Source organism: Hippocampus comes, unplaced genomic scaffold, assembly GCF_001891065.2.
Source record: "Hippocampus comes isolate QL1 unplaced genomic scaffold, H_comes_QL1_v1.1 scaffold31, whole genome shotgun sequence".
Lineage (NCBI taxonomy): Eukaryota > Metazoa > Chordata > Actinopteri > Syngnathiformes > Syngnathidae > Hippocampus > Hippocampus comes.
Genome location: NW_017806069.1, coordinates 271561 through 287620, shown reverse-complemented (window position 1 = coordinate 287620; position 16060 = coordinate 271561). Strand labels below are relative to the sequence as shown.

The 16060-nt window shown below is 49.9% G+C and overlaps 1 protein-coding gene across 3 annotated transcripts in view; it reads left to right on the top strand.

Moving 5' to 3' along the window:
- Positions 1–16060, top strand: part of thrab (thyroid hormone receptor alpha b) — a 69773-nt gene that overhangs the window by 24913 nt on the left and 28800 nt on the right. For 2 of the 3 annotated variants that reach the window (XM_019893798.1, XM_019893797.1), the window contains one exon: positions 12540–12620. The exons of the other annotated variant lie outside the window; for it this stretch is intronic. The gene's annotated coding sequence lies outside the window, so the exon portion shown is untranslated. The remainder of the gene's footprint in view (positions 1–12539; positions 12621–16060) is intronic. 3 annotated transcript variants of the gene reach the window in all.

Here is a 16060-nt window from a genome sequence, read left to right as displayed (position 1 = left end):
CCCGTGAAGTCGTTTTCGGCCACGTCGCACGTCGGCGTGCAGCGGGCTGTGTGTAAACATGGTTCACTTGATTGCGTCTCCTCTCGCAGCAAGCGTGTTGGAACATGCTGACAAATGCAGTGCCATTATTATAATAATAATAATAATGATAATGATGATGATGTATCGCTTTGGAACCATCTGGCTATATAATTGAGGGGATGCCATACCCTTGTCTAATAAAAAAAAAAATGCGCACGGCTGCCGTCTTATGGCAATCTTTTGTGGTAGATGAACAAAGAGACGTTATTTGTTGTAAATGCCGTCTGTTGTTTTGTCACCCTGCTTTGTCGACACTCGCACGTTTTGAGTATGCAGGCGGGCGAGATTTTTCATACATCTGTACATTGCGTTTTAGTATGTGAGGCCATGAAGACATTCAAATGTCATCCATATATTTATTTCACACGGGCAACGCCCGGTGACGCTCAAGTGAAAAACATTGCAGGGCCTTTTAATTATTATAATTACTGTCTCTTTTGTGAGGGTGACATTTTGAAGGAGTGCCACTAATAAGATGTTTTCCTTTAGTGGCACCGTGTGGACAGGCAAAGCATGCTGGGAGCTGACATTTGCCGCCATTCGACTCGCAGTCGCATCAGCGTCCGCGTCTGATGGTACAGAGGAGCCCATAAACGCATCATTTGCATTTGGACTCAGGGGAGGCTGGGTCCGATTTGTGTGGTGTGGTTTGGCAAGCGGCGGCGCTTCATTGACAAACGGGAAATGGTTTTTGTGGGTCTTTCTCAGAAAAAAAAAAAGAAAAAACAAACGACAACTTCCTTTTTGTTGTGTTTTGACCTCGTGCGGGAACTCATTCGAAATGTCTCCGGCCAGACTGACGCTTGAAGTCAATCTAATTGTGCCGCGTCGTGATGTCGAGTCCATCGCTGCGTGGTTACAAATTGTGGTGTCGGGGCGATAACGGTACAATGCGATAAATCATCTCATACTGCTGCTAATACAGCCCTCCCGGGTTGTCTCTTGTTAGCCGTTAGCCCATTTCTGGCCTCGTGTTTGCAGTGCTAAAAGCGAGAATCTTCCGTTAAGTTATGTAATGCCGCAAATGGGACCTGACTGGCTCGTAATACATTTGGGAAAGGCGCACCACACATGCAAATATGCAAAATGCAGTTATTTGCCCTACCTTAGCTTTGGGCCAATTCAAAGCGCTTATATGATTGTGATGTATCATATCAATGTCAGAGATATATGCCTGCTCGCAGCATTTTGTAGTTCTGCCAGGTTCTCTTCCCCCCCCCAGGTGAGGCAATGCGACTTCGGCTTGTGAAGCACCTACGGTACCCTGGGGCATTCCCCACATGTCAAGTTGCATAAATGGGGGCTTGTCGCCATGTTGAGCACATTTGACTACGGGATTGTGTGCCACAAGGCTCTTTTATAACTCCTTTTTTTTGGGGCGGGGGGGGGTAACAGTCCCTTTGTAAACTCACTCCCCTGTTGACAGCCATGTTATTTTACATTTAACTTTTTTTTTTTTTTTTTTGAAGCTTCTTTATAGTTTTCATGAATATTTAGGTTTCTAAGATTATGAGAGGACCCTTGGAAAAATTCCTCCCTCGTTCAGAGGTCATCGCAGTCAAATCTTTAAAAAAAAAAAAAACCTGCGCGAGCTCCGCAGCCAAACCCAACTGAAGTGGACCGGTGAAGAAATTCAAGTTGCTGCACACGAAGCAATAGAGTGCCGCAAATGTATCCGATTTTCAGCCTCCGCTTACTGTACACTGAATTGGACCCCGGTGATTCAAATTTGGATTTGCAAAACCAAAGGCCAACGGTAGGCCACTCATAAAAACTCTTGGCAGAACAGCGCAAAATTCCGAACCGTGAAGTCGTTTTCGGCCACGTCGCACGTCGGCGTGCAGCGGGCTGTGTGTAAACATGGTTCACTTGATTGCGTCTCCTCTCGCAGCAAGCGTGTTGGAACATGCTGACAAATGCAGTGCCATTATTATAATAATAATAATAATGATAATGATGATGATGATGATGATGGCGGTGGTTATGTGCGATGGAAAGCATCTTATGGATCTCAATTTACACCGCAAACACATTTCCCTGAGCCTTTTGGCCTTTGCTGTGCACAAATGTCCACGTTGTTTTCCTGCATTTTTCCTCCTTTCACCGTTGTGATTGTTGTGCTTTTTTTGAAAGTCGCTTCCTTGAGGCCATCCAGGTCACGATTGTGTTTTGCGTTGTAACGTGTGCTCCATTAGTTGATGCAAGAGGTCCATTAAAGTGGTCCTGATGGAAACCAGGTGAATGCGCGCGTACACACACACACACACACACACACACACACACACACACACACACACACACACACAAACTCACACTCACTCCATACATCAGTCCCATTCACAAGGCGACTTTTTGTTCAGTGCTTGGGCAGCTTCCAGATCGGTGAGCAGTATTTTGCGCCTCCTTGTTAAAGAAATTGGCGTACCGTGACTCGTTACTGCCCCTCTGTCCGTCGTCGTTAGCCGAGCCGTCCCGCGTGCTCACGCTGTCTTTGCCGGCTTTCGAGTGCGCGTCCAAGCAAGAAACGGTGCCGATACTTGTCGCAGGAAGGCCAGCGTAGCCGATCTGGAAAAGGTCGTCTGCGATTTTGGTAGGAAGTGGCCATTTTTAGTCATTTCCTCGAGAATTCAGCCCCCCGACAGCCAGTTTCAGTTCGCAACATGAAATTTAGTCGACAGGTCTATCATGAGTAGACCCACCAAAATTTCAGAATAATGACAGAAAAGACATCTGAAGTCTACCATTTTGGTTGGTCATTTCCTGTGCTCCTTCAAAAAAAAAAAAAAACCACCCGTGAGAGATGATCTCACATGGCTGCCAAATTGGAACCACGTCGACTGAGTAAGCATTCGAGTTTTGTCATTAGCGTGCGGGCGACTCGTGCTGGTGGCCACGGTTGATGACTCACCAGACATCGCTCAACTTAAATATGTCTGCGTGCAACTTTTAACGACTGAGGCAAGCTCGCGCGACTGAGGTGGTGCAGGTTGCTGCGGGCGGCCACGCCCCCCCCCCCCACACCCGTCAGCCAGTTTTGCGCAGAGGTTAAAGGTTTCTGTGTATTCGGTTGCATGTCTGGCTCTCTTGTACGCATTTATCTTTTATTGCAAAGTCACTGTGCGTTTCAGCCTCGACCTCTGAACCTCCTTGGCGAGGATTCGTATGCTTGTCTCAACGTAAAGGAAGGTGGGGGTGGTGCTCAGAGCTCGGGGGAAAAAAAACGCTGACTGTCTACCCGGCGTTGCCGTTTTACGGAGCAGCCATGAGGCCTGCCGGGGGTATGTCCTCAGTAGAGCCTCGTGTTGCGTGCAACATACTGTACTGTACTCCGCCGAGGCTGCTGGTGCAGCGGAGGATCTATAAATAGCTGCCGCCGATAACCGGGGGACGGCAAGAAAAAGAGGGAAAAAAGAAGCGTGCCGCTGCAACGGCTTTGAAACGGACCCACCGGGCCGGTTGCCGTTTGAAGACGCAGGCGGGAGCGGAGAGGGGCGGGGTTCAAGGCTCCCTGTCAGCCCGGCCGGGCCTGAGCGCGCTGAGGCTGCTCTGCTTTTAAGAAGCACAGCGGGCACGTGAACAAACAAGATGTTCTGTTTCGGCAGCCTTTTGTACAAATCCTAGGCACGCTTTTGATCCAGCGTGTGAGGAAAAAGACCTTCATGGATGTGGGGGAAAAAAAAAAAGGCTTTTCTTGCCTGTTGCATCAAGCTAACCCAGTATTTTGTTGGAGCACCCTACAAACAAATGCAACAAGTGATTCAAGATGAATGTAGTTGCTCTTCTTTTTCTCTCCAATCCTCTTGGAGGAATGGCAAATGGTTACACGTGAAGCACGTTACTGCTTTTCCGGTCTGCTTTGGCGTTTTTGTCAGAGTCGCTGTCGTTAAAAATGGAGGCGCGGGATTTATCATTTAAACGGCTGCAAAGCTTCGGTTGCAAGCCAGATGCTTTTTTTTTTACGACCGTATCACTTAAGCGAGACGAGCGATTTGACATTTAGAGGCACGGGCGGATGATTTTCAAAATAAAACGGCTTTCAGGCCAACGCGTGCCCAAACAGTCATGTCCGCAGGAAGAAACTAGCGGGGTAGGTGTCGCTTTCCCCGCGTGTATGCAGGTTCGCGCTCCAGCTGGCATGACGACAAACGTGAGGCTAAGTCCTCTGCTAACGCCGCGCCTGCTCCGGTGGCGGTGCGCCAAAGCCTTGTTGTGCCGCTGGACATCTGTTGTCAGTGGCGGCACAGCACACGTACGCGGGAAATCTAAACAGATCGCTTCCTGTTGTTCCCGTTAGACCAAACGACAAGCAATTTAATGTCATTTCTTCTTTTTTTTTTTTTTTTGTTTCATGATATCATAGAAATGTACCAATGGCCTAACTCACACGTTTTTCCGATTATAAGCCGTTGCCGCTTTTTGTTGTTTTTTTTGTTTTTTTTTTCCTTTGTGTTCAGAACATGTTTTGGCCATGTTTTTAATTTCAAAATTACCAGTGGATAAAACAACAGATCTTGCGAAAATGTACTCCGTGCCGGCCAGGCCTGGCCGCTATCCTATTTCAGTCACAACGCGCGTCTTCATTGACTCTCCACATCCTTTGAAGAAAAAGTCAGACAATGTCACGTATTGTATGGCAACCCTCAAATCGCAACCCAGTCTGGCATACCGCCAGGAGTCCAGACATCACATTGTCAACCATTGCCGAGTGCATCACCCCCCCAGCCACACAACACAGCCATAGAACATTCTGAACTCCCAACAACAGCGGTGCATGCCAAAATTGGTGCAGAACACACACGCTGATGCACTTAATGCACGCACATATGCACGCTCAAACCTGTTGTGGCATTTATCATGAAAGCACAGTTGGATATCAATGTGAATGTCATGATTTTTAATTTATTCCTGACTTTGTTGATGGCTGTTAGCAAGTTCTAAAAAAAAAAAAAGAAAAACGTCCGACTAAAATGTCTTTTGGTTTCTGGAATGGATGAATGAAATTCCACTTCATGTCAATAGGTGGTATTGATTTGATAATCGGAAGCTGAATTCGAAGCTTGGTCACAGAATCAATCAAACGCGTCAGTCAAGGTACCGCCGTCATTGTGCATGATGTGTTTGACTAACACGCTCTCTCGTTGTTCTCTTTCTTGATTTCATCCCCTCAAATTCACCTGCTGGCTGTCAAACTCGGCCTCCGTTTGCCCAGACACACACAAACATAATAGACACATTTTATTCCACACAGTCATATGCACCCACACCCACACCCACACACACACACACACACACACACACACACGCATGCATGCACATGCACACATATTTGTGCTTGGCTCCCTGTGCACACAGCACTCCCAATGTTCCCATGTGGAATCCTACCAATCCCTCCCCCTATTGCACACACACACACACACACACACACACACACGCACAGACACACAGTCTTTTTTCACCATAGCAACCCCGCGTGTGTGTTTTCACATGCGCACAGACGCCCGGTAATTCCATATTTACCACATTGCCTCCCTTTTCTCTCTGAGCACATCCCACTCGCGGCTCCTCCTCTTACAGCGTTCCTCCAGGAATGTTGGCGGCGGTTCAAGAATCCTAAATCATCTCCAGGCTGCCGTTGGGGGCGAGCTCGGCGGCTCGGGCCCCCTCGCTGCACGTCTGTCGCCCCCACACGCCAACGCTACTCCCTCCTTCCCCGGCTTCCAGAAGGGACTGACAATCACAACTCTGACCTCCTTTCCCAGCCCTGCTTTCCAACAACCCCCCCCCCCCCCACCGCCCTCAACTTGACTCCTCTCCGTCTTCTTTTCACCACCTGATAACGCGTCAACTGTCAAATACGGTGGCGCTTTGACTTACGAGTGTAATTAGCTCCGTGACCAAGCTCAATTCACTTCTATATCAAAACGGTTTCCCCCATTGAAATGTCCTGACTCCGTTCCAGCCGAGGAACAAAAAAAAAAAAAACGCCCTTTTGCTGGTGCGTTACTTTTTTTACGCTTCGACAGAGACTGTGTAAAAACAAACACGAGCACGTCATCGTCACGCTGGATTTCTTCCGAACTTCAGCTCTTTGCTATTAAATACCCGCCAACCGCCCCGCCCAAGACGGCTCATTCGGACTCAGCGGTATTGACACGGCGAGAGGATTTACTGGAGCCACTTCTCCTGCTGCTTGTCAGCCCGCCAAGGTCTTGCAACGCTGCCATGAGTCTGTGGCCTGCTAGTGAGCGAGCGAGCGAGCGAGGAAGGAAGGAACGCGAGAGAGAGAGAGAGAGAGGGAGAGGTAGTAGAAGTTGGCCCGAAGACAAACTTGGCGCTGATCAGCTGGGAATATTTGGCTTGTCGGCCTTCTTGCGCTTCTCGGTGATTTGCAGCTGTCCACTTTGTTGACGACTGCCTTGAAACCAGCACCTTTAGCTTTTATTGACGACCGTGTGCTCGGAATGGCTCCCTCTCCCACTACAGAGGGTTCGACCCTACCTCGTCAGATGGCCGTTTTGTCGTGCTGTCGTCGGGAGTAGAAACCTCTTCAATCTGATGTCAAATGCCACTTCGGATTTTATCGCCGGTAAACAGCCCCTCCTCTGACGTTCGGCCACGGCAGAGTGATGCTGAAAACGAGACCAAGTGGCCCGGAATGTTGATTTTGGCCGTTTCCGCGCCGCCCCGGTTTGAATTGTGTGACGAGGAGAAACATTGTCGTCTTTGATTCCTCACGGGGAGCTGCCGTTGGAAAGCGTGAGAAAGCCTTTTGGTGTTTGCATCGCCGCTAATGTCCCGTGATACTCATGTGCTCGGCCGCTTCGAGAAGCTTTCGCTTTGGAACCTTTATGGCTCCTCCTTGTGATTTGTCCGCCGTGAACCGGAGGGATTTGAGATGACCAGAATGTTCACGTGTGTGTCTATGGCTGGGCGACATGGCCGCCGCCTTTGTTTTTTTTTTGTTTTTTCCCTTCCTTCACTTTGGTTTCTAGAAGAAAACAAATGACAATGACATTGTTCTAAGCTGGTTTTTTTTTTTTTTTCTTTTTCCTTCTCGGATTAGCTGTATTTATTTAGTCACGAAAGTACGATTGAAAGAAGCATTACATCATAGCACACGCTAAAAAAAAAGAATTCTGAACAGGTGTAGCAATCATGAACAGGATCGCTCATGAATTGGCGACCGTGTTGCCAACGTAACGATTCGGTCGGGACTTTTCCGGACGCCTCTAGCAGCTATTTATTCAATTCCCGCTACAAAGCAGAAAAGAAGTGGAATCGTTTTCCCATTGTTCTCCAGATGGCACCAATCGAGCCAAGCGGAAGGCAGTCACGGAGTCAGTTGCGTGGAACGTCGCCAAAGACACTGTGTCCTTTAATGCGTTGCAAAAGCCGTGATTTGTCCACATCGGAAACTTTGCGACGCTTGTGGGAGTGCGGCTTTTTCGAGAAGCCAAGTGGGGGAAATGGATTAAAAGTGACGCTTTGGTGAAGAAATTCAGGGATTTGACTTCAAGGCCGTATCTCCCTGCCTCGCGCGCACATTTAACCATTCCTACATTCATGAGCTTTCTCGTTAGAATCGACAAAGCCGCAAGAGGCCCATAATGTTCACGTGTGTGTCTATGGCTGGGCGACATGGCCGCCGCCTTTGTTTTTTTTTTGTTTTTTCCCTTCCTTCACTTTGGTTTCTAGAAGAAAACAAATGACAATGACATTGTTCTAAGCTGGTTTTTTTTTTTTTTTCTTTTTCCTTCTCGGATTAGCTGTATTTATTTAGTCACGAAAGTACGATTGAAAGAAGCATTACATCATAGCACACGCTAAAAAAAAAGAATTCTGAACAGGTGTAGCAATCATGAACAGGATCGCTCATGAATTGGCGACCGTGTTGCCAACGTAACGATTCGGTCGGGACTTTTCCGGACGCCTCTAGCAGCTATTTATTCAATTCCCGCTACAAAGCAGAAAAGAAGTGGAATCGTTTTCCCATTGTTCTCCAGATGGCACCAATCGAGCCAAGCGGAAGGCAGTCACGGAGTCAGTTGCGTGGAACGTCGCCAAAGACACTGTGTCCTTTAATGCGTTGCAAAAGCCGTGATTTGTCCACATCGGAAACTTTGCGACGCTTGTGGGAGTGCGGCTTTTTCGAGAAGCCAAGTGGGGGAAATGGATTAAAAGTGACGCTTTGGTGAAGAAATTCAGGGATTTGACTTCAAGGCCGTATCTCCCTGCCTCGCGCGCACATTTAACCATTCCTACATTCATGAGCTTTCTCGTTAGAATCGACAAAGCCGCATGAGAAAAGAGCAAACAATTTGTGACGTCGAACGTTTGCATGTCGCAGGTGCATTATCCGCCGGAACATGACCGCACTCCAGTCTTTCTGTTCTCTTCACGCAGCCATAAAGTGGCGGAGAGCCTTATCGCAAGGCCAAGTCAACAAACGACTCGCTTGATTCCGTTGTGGCCTGTTCGGGGCGATGCGCGCCTCTTGCCCAAAGTCCGCCGGGATAGATTCCTGCTCACCCGCGACCCGAATTAGCATCGGGGCTATCGAAAATGGACGCGTGGACGCATGGATCTATATTTACCCTGCGGTTGGCTGGCGACCAGTCCATTGTTTGTCCATATGTGCACTGACATTGCGTGAAAGGGAGACGGCAGGTCTTCTGTTGCGTCGGTTGTGCGGCAGAGGCGCTCGTGTCAATCAAAACGTTTGCATCGTCAACACGACGACCTCGAAAAATCCCGGCAGAAGTAGAACGGTTATCTTTTTCGATCTATTCCAAATCATTAGACATGCGCCGGTCGCACACTTTATTTACAGAGGGCTAAAGCTGGAAAGCTTATCGTCGGTATTGGAGCTTAACCCACTGCGTCGTGTCAACACAAGCAAACTATCCGACGGGGCGGCGGCTTTCTTTCAAAGTGTCGTGCTCCTTGCGGGTCACGTTACCGCAGGTGCAAAGAAAACTAAATTCCTTATTCAGAGCCAACCATCAATTTTGGAAATATCTTTTGCCCCAAAGCAGCGATCTAATGCTGTGGATGATTTGTGTCGCCTCCTTTTAAGAAGTAAATCATAAAGCCGGATAAGCAGTGGACACTGTTGAAGTTTAAACGTCTTTGTTGGCCAAAGAACACACATTAGCGGGAGCATGCTCACCCGGCCCGTCTTCTGCAGCGGGTCACAAGGAGCCAACGGCGTTCATGCGTGCCGCGTCACTTGCGGTTTCGGGGTTAGAACATGTAACGTCAGGCACCTTTTGTTATGAAGATGTCGAAATGGAAACTTGTGGAAACGTCCTGGCTTTTGGGGAAAAGACTGAACCAGATGCTAATGTTGACCTCCTGTCGGTAATGGCGGCATCATGTTTTGATGTTTATGACGTAGATAATCTCGCCGGAAGGATTTGTGCAAGGCGGAGTTAAGCTGTTGCTTTTTCTCAATGGTCCGAACCCGTAGTTGCACCTCATGCGACTTTGGACACTGTGCGTCCGTCTAGCTGCCCGTTCATCTCGCCATCCAACACAGAATTAATTGTGCCTGCTTGTGTCCTCACAGGCAGGCACAAACAAATTGGATAATTTCCCACGGTGCACCTGATGAAATCAGCGCTCTCGTCCACCCTGCGACCGACGAATCGATTGCTTGTTGATCCACTTTCCTCCATATGCGCTTACGTCATAAAAGCAGCACGGCGTTGGCTGGCGCCGAGCTAATTGCAGCCGGGGCAACGGTCCCATTTTCTTTCCGCCTTGTTTGCCGCGGCCTCCTCGCCCTCCCCCCGCGCGTCTCCTTGAACCAGGCGACCCATCGACGAGGCCTCGTGTCTCGCGGGCCCGCCGCCTTTCAATCTTCGTCGGCGCCCCGCGGGACTCGTGCACCGGATGGCGTGCGCCGCGGCACAAAACAAGCGCCCTTGCAACACTCAGCGGCAGATTGAGCCCAACTCAAGGGCGTTTGGACTCAAGCTTGTGAAGAAGTGGCGCTTAGTGCGTTACTGGAGAGTCCACGTAAGAACATTTCCGCACCCGGGAGGGGAGTACGCTGAAAACTGGTTCCGAAACCGGTTTTGTCTTGAATGCGACAACTAATGTAGCACACATTGCTCGCAGATGTGTCGTGTTGTCACGCACCCTCTCTTGTTTTTATCCTCTCGAGATGGACAGTGGCGAGCTCCCGCACGTTATCATATATGAGAATGCCAACATCGGGGCTTGACGTGATGCGGACTGAAGCATCGGGTCACATTCCACCGACAGGAAGTCAAGAAAATGAAGTTATTGTCCCCTGCAAAGGGGGACAACAACAACTGGAAAGACTTTGTACTTGACGGTGGGAGTGCACTTTTTGGGGGGTGGGGGGGGGGGGTGAATCGCTCCTTTGAGCCACTGTTTCAGTTTGTACCGCAACCTGTTTAGGCAGAAAAGCAGCCGACTCACGGTCAACCTTTCGAGGATGGCTTCTCTCTTGAGCGCAGATGGAAGTCCTTTGTTTTTAGGCATGATCTTTTAGTGCCACTCCGTGTGAAAAGATGAAACGCAGTCTGACCTCGTTCCTCTCAGGAGATGTCACTTTGCTCCTTCCGTAGGAGCACGGGGGCTTGACCATATTTAGCCTTCCATCTTCAGAGGCTCATCAGCCCGCCGGCGGCTCTTTTTAATCATAATTCACCATCTTGACAGGCACGCAAAACCACCATCAAAGTCCTACGCTCGCCGCCGGAGGAGGGGCGCCGTGGCGGACTTCCCTGGGTTTGACTTGACCCCCCCCACTCCCAAGATGTTTTCAGGCCAGCGTCCTCCCATGCGGCCGGCTGTCCTGCCGCCGCTGTGGGCCTCCAAATCCTCCGTGGGGAACACTCGCCGGCAAAGTGGGAGGGGGGCAAGGAGGGCGCACACATCGTGAAGAAAACAAGGGGGCGTCTCGCGTGACAAGCGGAAGCACGGCTGCGCAGCGCTGTAATCAGAACGCTTTTCCATCAAGAAATAACAGCGTGTGATTTTCCCTTTTTTTTTTTTTTTTTTTACGATTTGGTCTACACGGGGCACATAAACGTACAGCGCGTGCTAGTTTCCACTCCGCAAGAGCCCACAACGAATTCATAAATTCTATTTCAAACGCAGACAGAAGTCAACTTGTGGGGATTTCTTTTAAGCGCCACACTTCTGAAAGCTCAAATGACGTGTGGAGTGTTTTTTTTCCTCCCCCGTCCGCAATGGCCTTGCGGTTCATCGTGACAGAAAGCACACCACGCTTGCTGTCAGTCTGCGCTTATCATTCATATTTCTACAGACTCAAAACAATGAGCAATGGACAGTCTAGCGGGAACACTCCCAAGATGCCCCCGGATGGTGTCAAAGCCTGGCTCGTAGGAAAGTAGCAATCGGTGTCAAGGAAGTACCCTGAGACCGTTCTATGATCTGTCATTTCAAAACAATCACGAGTCTGCAGTTTTATTCGAACCTTTGTGACAGCAGAAAGAAGACGTAAATAGAGAGATAAATTCAGCCGTGGTTAATGTCTTGACTGACTTATTTGGTTGTGATTTCGGGGACTGATTAGCAAAAATGTGCCTCGACTACAGAATGAATTTAACCGTGTCGTGCTTTGTTTGGAATCCGATGTCGTGCACATCTGCAGCCCGTGCTTCGTGGCAAATAAAACGGCCGCAGGCAGCATTTAGGAGGCAATTCGAAATCGTTCTAATTTCAGTTCAAGGTTTTGGACTGCGCCCCATCATGCTCCAAAAATGACTTTGATTTGAACCAATTGTGACTACTTCCTAATTGGACCGACGCGGCTCTCGCGCTACCGTTTCCCCGTGCGTCTTTGTCAGGCCGCAGGGGTGCTCGCGTACAGCTAATTGGAAGCCCGCCTGTGGAATTTGCTGGCGACAAAAGCTTCTATTCATGCTGCCGGCGCTCAAAAGGTCGCGTTGGCGACCGCGAGCGCTCCGAGGCAGTGAAACGAAGGGACGTCTTGGCTTTGAAGCTCATCTTCGTCCGCCGACACCCGAGCCGCAGCGCCGCCCTGTGCGGGCCCGCTTCCCACAACCCGACGCCCGCGCGGCCGTCCATCGTGCCGTGTGGCGCGGGATGCTGGATCGCGGCCGGTCTCTGTCGCGCACTGTCAGTCCTGCTCGCCAGCCGATCTCGGCCGACCGCGGCCCGCTGTCCTCGCATCGCAAGCGACCCATTTTGGACGCCAAATGGCTCGCGCAGCTTGAATGCATGTACGCTCGCTGCGGGAGTCCGGTTGTGTCCCACCGCGACCGTGATGCGAGCCTCTTTGGAAGTGTCCGGGCCAAGTCGAGAGGAAAGAGAGTGAGGAATAAAGGTGATGAGTCTTGCTGTGGGTTTTACGTACTCTCGGTGCCCCCCTGCCAACTCCCCACGTTGCCCTTTGTCACGCCCACCCGCCCTGACGATGCTCTTTTCGTGTCCCGCAGGGTGGAGACGAGGCGGACCGTGCCCCGCAGGAGGCCCGAAGAAATAATTAGCCGCGCACGCAATCAGGCGTGACATGACTGGTAGGTGGACCGACCGCAATGCGCCGCTCTTTGTCACACTTTGTTATGCTTCCTGTTATGAAGATTGAACACGAAACACCAAGTGCATATCCTCGCTTCGTGTGTTGAGGTGAAATAAGGTGTACGATGTGAATTGGATGAAATATAATGTGAAAATCTGCCCCCAAAAAATACATAAATATAATGGAAAGAATATACGTTTTTGCAATTTTTTTCTTTTATTTCTTCAGTTCAGTGGACATTGTGCTGTTCCTTCGAGTGTATGCGCGTTGGCCACCAGGGGGTAGTGGAATGCAAACACTTCATATTGAGGTTCCCCCGCCTTGCTTACAAGGCCCGATGTGACGTTTCCTGTCATGTGTTCAGCGAACGGATTTTAAAGTGATGTGATTGTTTTCAATGCACATGGTGGAAATCACCGTGTGAAATTTTTTTTTTTGCGGACGAAATGACTCACTTTGATAATAAGCTGCAGGGACACTGTTGCAATGACTTTCTTATTTCGGCAACCATGACGTCACTTTTTGGCTGCTTCGAGTGTTGTTACTATGAGTGTGTGTGTGTTGGCAGTTCATTGAGATTTGCGTTGCTTAATCACGCTTTGCTTGCGGTTAAAAAGGCCATTGCCACATTCGAGCCTTGCAAAAAGGGGACTGGGTCAACAAATAAACAAAACACAAGCAGGGCGTTTTTGGGCTCTTTTTTTTTTTTTTTTTGTCCTTCCCGGACTTTGTTCTCTTGAATGTTTGCTTTCGGAGGCCGACGAGCTTCCTCCCTCATGTTGGAGCGTGGCCGGGATGGCACTGGCAGGAGAGGGGGGAAAAAAAAAAAGAAAGAAAGAAAGAAAAGTCCTCATTTTGGCTGTTGATTGCTCGCCAGCTTCCGTTACATAATGTCACTCGTGCGCTTGTGGGAGTAAAGCGTGGACAGAGTGATTCATGAATGTGGATTTTGGTGCTTTCCGCCGAGCGGGGGAGCGAGCCACTAGTTTCTGTTTCATCACGTCGTTTGTTGTTATGAATAGGATCAAGTCAAGATGGCCGGGTCCCCCTGCGAGGTTCAAGCGTATTTGGGTCGCATGGGCAACTTTTGTCTTCTCCTCGGTCAATGTGAGAATGAGCGCCCGCTTGTCTGTCGGTATAAAAGTCAGCGTTGACTTTGCGTATGGAAGAGCGACGTGTCGCCATCCTGGCGATCACATCGCAGGCAAGCGTTACTCGTGACATCGCTTGTCACAAGGGCGCAATTAGGAAATCGGGGGTGTCATCGGAAGCCGCGCGTTGGTCTGTCATGTCGACAGCAGCCGCATGCCGCGGGCAGCCGCGCACAAAAGCGCTTCGCCTGCGGCCAGTCGCGGCTCGGAGCCGTCGGGCCTACGTTTTGAACTTTCCCCCTGGCGAAACGTCGCGCCTGGACGGCTCATCTGGCCGCACATCTGGAGGGCGTAATTGTGCTTTAATCCCGCTTAAATCCCCGAGCGGCGCTCCGGTAGCGGCGAATGCGAGAGTCCGAGTCGACTGGACAGATGTCGAGAGACTCGCTGTACTTGATCCTCGTGGAAAAATGTGTCAACATGAGATGAAAACAAAACGCTCGCAAAGGTCTTGACGAGCTAACGTCGTCGCTCGCCTGGGGAACCTCGATCGCACAAAAGCGGGCGCAGGCATTTCATGACATTTGCGTGATATTATTTTCCAAATTCTTCATCCCTACTCAGAAGGCTCCACTGTACTTTTTAACAGTCACTTCTGCTTTTAGCGCACGTCTTTGACGTACTTTGTCTCATTCAGTGCTTACGGTTAGTGTGTGCGTGTGTGTGTGTGCTGATGTCAGCAAGCGGCGGTCCGGCACCAGGTGAGATTTACGAGGTGTTAAGAGCGCTCGCCTGTAGCCCACTGCGAGGGCCGGGGCGGGCGGGGCGGGTGGGGGCCCTGTGAGGCCGGCGATCACGAGCGCGCTTGCGCCCCTTCAAAGGCGCCTTAACCCTCGAAACCTTCAAGTGTTGGCCTGATGTCTGCGCCCCCCCCACCCCCCCACACCGCCTTCTCGAAAAGCACCTTCTCAAGTATCCCCTCGCTGCGCCACCGCCAACCATGTTCTTTTTTTCGGCCGTTGGTCTTCCCGCGAGGGACCAATCGGCACCTCGATCAACGTGGGCTTGCTCGATTGCGTTTTGTGGGGAACACCCGAGCGGTTATTTTTAAACGACAGCCTACAAAACAGGGAAAACTTCAAAGACTGTACAGTTACTTTATTATTATGATAATTTTAAACCATTAAAACATGGTGCGATTATCAGGACTCCCCCTCCTTGTTTGTGGAAAACGGAATGTTTATCCGCCGTTGCTTCGATTGCCGGGATGGCTTCGGTCTCTCTCGGGGTAAAAACACGGAAACAGTTTGACTCGGTGAGAGCTCGCGCGCCGTTTCGATTGGCCGCTCGATTCGTGATGTCGCAACGACGTTGGCCAGTGATTCCAATTTTTCATTGTCACACAATCGGCGTGCGCGCACTTGACAGCGTCGAAGCGGCGTTCGACATGAAGTCGTCTGTTCCAGCTCAACAAAATATCAGCCCCTAACTTAAAAAAAAAAAAAAACACCTGCAAAGTCCGCCAGTAATGACTCTTCTTGTGTCTCGGGGATGTTGTGAAATAAGGAGAACGTTCACAGGACGTTCAGCCCTTCTGTGGCCCCTGCGGGTCCGGCACGAGGCGCAACACTGGCGGCCTCTGGCACATTTGTTGGCGTAGCTTGCACATCAGCTCGCTTGCGCAACTCTGCCACAGCAAGACGGAGCGGCTCATGTTTCGCTTTGATTCCAACCTCTCATTTGAACCTGGAAACGGGGCAATAGACAGTGGCAGTTTTCTGTGTTCAAAAAGGGAAATTTCGATTATTTTCACTTGCAAACGGTCGATTGCGGGATCAAACGGAGCATTTCTGCCTTTCATAAAGGCAGAATCGCTTTTTTTAATGGTCCAGGTCAGCCTCGCAGCTTTAGATGTGACGTCTGTGACCTGTGGGCTATGTGGGGGGAAAAAGGAAGGGGCGGGGGGCGGGGGTGGTCAACAATAGTCGGGACTCATAAAGTCAAATTTATAAGTCACGTAGGAGGGAAGTAGCAAGTCCGAGAAACCTTTTTTTTTTTTTCTTTGAGTTTTCAGCAGTGATTCATAACAAGTGTAAACATATTAGTGCTCTGTGAGAAATTAGATGTGCCCTGGGAAAATGGGGGGGGGCTAGCAAAAATATAATCTGCGCTCGTCTATCTATACCGGCAATGTATCGTGACAGGCAGAGCAGTGAAATGTTCCACCACCTGTTGCCATGCTTACAACAGAAAAACAGCCCATCAAATGAGGATGCCATATAGTGCACGATTTGTAACCTTTTTTTTTTTTTTTTTTTTTTGGGGGGGGGGGGGGGGGGTTTGCGAG